This window comes from Zingiber officinale, chromosome 2A (genome assembly GCF_018446385.1).
Source record: "Zingiber officinale cultivar Zhangliang chromosome 2A, Zo_v1.1, whole genome shotgun sequence".
NCBI lineage: Eukaryota > Viridiplantae > Streptophyta > Magnoliopsida > Zingiberales > Zingiberaceae > Zingiber > Zingiber officinale.
This window is the reverse complement of record NC_055988.1, coordinates 7,197,789-7,201,473: the sequence shown is the minus strand read 5'-3', so window position 1 is coordinate 7,201,473 and position 3,685 is coordinate 7,197,789. Positions and strand designations below refer to the sequence as shown.

The 3,685-nt window shown below is 39.5% G+C and overlaps 1 long non-coding RNA gene across 2 annotated transcripts; it reads right to left on the bottom strand.

The window, feature by feature from the left end:
- Window positions 1-2,741: 2,741 nt before the first annotated feature.
- Window positions 2,742-3,466, bottom strand: LOC122044380. Of its 2 annotated transcripts, XR_006129530.1 has the most exons (3): window positions 3,394-3,466; window positions 3,021-3,103; window positions 2,742-2,895 (listed from the first exon to the last, which is right to left on the bottom strand). It is a non-coding gene; the product is annotated as an uncharacterized LOC122044380 (long non-coding RNA). The 2 variants fall into 2 exon arrangements; XR_006129529.1 differs by having other exon boundaries at window positions 2,742-3,103.
- Window positions 3,467-3,685: the final 219 nt, after the last annotated feature.

Genomic DNA, 3,685 nt, shown 5'->3' with positions numbered 1-3,685 from the left:
TAGTCTGTGAGGGTGGGACGCTACTGGACTACTAATTTATCTTAACTAATGTTGCTCACATGAAAATATCTATACTTAAAACTTTCAAGAACTCAAAGCATACAATATGTAACAGCGGAAAACAAAAATAACTCATCTATACATACTACTCAAGTTTATGTTCACAACTAAATCTATACATCAATCTGAACATGCTAAAAACAAAATATATACTAATATGATAATGCATGCAACATTAATACAACTCTATTAATGGAACTAATGTTTATAGCAATTAAAAGGAAGAGTTCTAAACATAAAATATCCAATGCAAATCTAACAACATGAAAGAATGGTTCCAATATTCTGAATACAAAGTCTTAATGAATTATTAAACTAAATCCCAAGGTTTCCATAGTCCAAATATCACACATCCATCCGCACCTCCTTGTCGCCTTCCTTCGCTATAGCTTTTCCTTTCCTTTATCTGCAGTAAGAGGAAATGCAACTGTAAGCAAAATTGCTTAGTAAGCGCTATCTAACTCACAAAACTCGAATATGTATGTGAATATATTGAAATGTTAAACATGTAAAGCTACTCATCTAATAGCATACAACAGCAAGAAAATTCTAAATAACATGCTAGCATAAAAGAAACTAAACTTGCTGAATTTTAAACTTATATGAAGCTTATTTCACTTGTTTAAAAAAATCTTATACTTTTATACTTCAAAATAATAATCTTTTCTTGGGCCCAGGCTTAGTACCAATGTGCGCTCCCTAATAGGAACTGAGGTAGCGAGCCACCAGTCCTATGAGGGTAAAGACCTTGGTCTTACCAGGGCCAAGACCTCGGAATTGGTCACCTATATTTGTTTAACGACAACCTCGGAAGTCGGGTACTAGCCTCTTCAAATAAAATACTTGTTCTTATTAATACTTCTAATAAAGGAATACCTCATACAAAACTGAATTTGAATGCTTTAACAAACTAAAATTAAATGCTTTAACAAATATACACCGCGGTGCTTAAACTAATCTAAACTACAGTGCTTAAACAACTTTAAAACATACAGTGCTTGAACAATTTAAATACTGAAATGCTGGAATAAAATCTTAGAATGCAACCTTCAAGCTTAACCTATAACAATTGCTACTATAAGGAAATTGCTACTGTAAGAAACCAAAAAGAAAATTGCTACTGTAACAATTTCTACTGTAAGCTTAACCTTCAGTCCACGGCAAAGAACCAAACTACATGCTAATCAACAAGTCTATGCTTTCTCAAGTTCAGCGAAAATGACCGAATTGCACAGCAACCCCAAGGGAGTTGCTCGTGCCCCTTTTCTTTGCACAAGATCAAGTTAAGCTTGCTGACATAAAAAAAACTATGTGAATCTGTTCAAAGCTTGCACTTTTATGGAGCAATAGAAAATCTTAAAACATGCCATAGTCGTAATGCAAAGGAGAAGGCAAACCTTGAACCTACTCCCAAACCTCTAACAAACTAAATCTATCCAGTATATTCTGAAAGCCAAAGAACCATACCCCTAGAAATCCATAATTCTAACAGCATATTTCGAAAGCCAAAAGGAAACCTAAATCCCTAGCAACCGAAATTCTCTATAGCATGTTCTGAATGCCAAAAAGGAAACCCAAAACCGAAGCTCGAAACTACCCTTATTGCAGGTGAGTAGCACTTACATTTGGTTTCTTGGTCTTACAATCCGAATTAGGCTTCTAGGGTTTCGGAGATTGCAAATTTTCAGCTTCTTCTTCGTGCCTACAGATTCTCCTCGACGAGATACTATGTGAAAAACGACTTTTTACTTCGTCACAATTTACTTCGTCAATTTAAATATATGAAGTAAAAGTGTATAAGCAACTTCGCTGAAAAAATCGACGAAGTATATACAAATATAGACTTCGTAGATTTAAAAACACGGGCTGCGCTTTAAACTGAAATAAGCTATTACTTCGGAAAGTTGTTAAATACCGAAGTAGTAACGTCGTGAGTACAATTTTTAGTGTTTACTCCGAAGTAATAGTACAAAAGTTAATTTTTATTTTGAGACCACTTTTATTTCCCCCCACTTTTTTGTTTTCTTGGGTTAGGGCTTCTCCTATTACTCCTCATCCTCTTATTCCTCTTCATCAGCCGTTCTTCCCCAAATACTCCTCATCCTCTTATTCCTCTTCATCTTCCCAACCAACCTTCGGCGCCTTCTTCCCTCTTGAACCCTCCCTGCCGCATCCGCCTCCTGCGTCCTCCACCGCTGCCTTTCCTACCTTTCCCGTTAATGTCTCCTCCACGACCGACACCTGTTCCACCTCCCCCTCCCGCCGCTCCCCGTCCAACCTCATCCCTGTCGTCGCGACCCCGCTCCTTGCCGTCGCCTTCCTTGTCCTCTCCTTCAGAGGCGGATTTACATAGTGACTTGGGGGGGCCATGGCCCCCCCACCCCAGTCCATGTGTAAATCCTGGATCAGTCCTGCTTTTAGCTCTCTTCTCATGAGCAAAATTTGAAGACACTCAAGCAGAGATCTCTTTTCAAAATTGTCGTCCGGAGAAACCAAAAGTTGGTGGATCATGGTGAAGGTTTATCCCAACACTGAAGCATATTGCGTAGCCAGTGGCGTTGAGGTCGCTAACAACGAGAAAGATAAAAGTAGGGTGCTGTCAGTGTGGAGGAGGTCTCTACTCTTCAGTTGCAGACTTGACAGACTCCATATCTACTAGACTGGAGTGTTCCAAAGAATAAGATACAATGAACATTCAACAAAGGATAAACTAAGCCAAAGAAAAACATTGACAAACTCCAGATCTGCTATTACAAAATTCAGGGAATGGAAATAGTGTATATATTGATAATAGGATGCCAAATAGAGGCATTTTGCGATCAACAAATAGACCCCCTGAAAAACATCGAGTTATGTTGGTCAACAGTGAAGAATTTACTGGGCTCTATAGGTGAAGTTGAGCAGGTGAAAGCTATATATATTTTTGTTTGATGGCAAATAGAGTTGTAGATAAGGAGTACCTGCATGTGAAGAATGTCACGAATGTGAGAGGAAAGCAATTCGAATACTCAGACGCTTCAGCTTGATGTAGTAATTAGAGTACCTAACCAATTAATAAACCCATATTATGAATAGCAATAATGAAATGCAAAGTAATAGATGCTGAATAGATGTGAATGATCAAAAGGATGGCAAATTGAATTCTACCCTAACGTTATCATATAACTGGTCTTTAGACCATACAAGTTCGCATGTAGCTCCGATGTGAAACAAGGGCCGACAGCTTATTTCAATGTCACAATATTACTTCGAGATATTGATATCAAACTACCAATAGAAAACTTAGGTCACGAGTTTTTCTAAATATATAATGAATTCTAAATTCTCCCGCACCATCGACAATGAATGTAGCGGCACAAGTTTTGGCCCCCCCAATGTTCAAATCCTGGATCCGCCCCTGCTCTCCTTCGTGCTCTTCCTCCACTTACGCCGTCGTGAAGGAGGAGTTGCCGACAACGACGTCGGGTCCGATAGCATCCGCTTCTTCCCTCCCTGTGCAGCTTCTTCCAGTGAGCAGGAGATCTCCGCCGCCGCACCTTCGTCCGCTGCCTCTCTCGGTGGATTGGAGTTACTGTCTGTGGGTGTTGCCGGCAGCTCGCATAGAGACACGAGCGAGAGTTGTGCT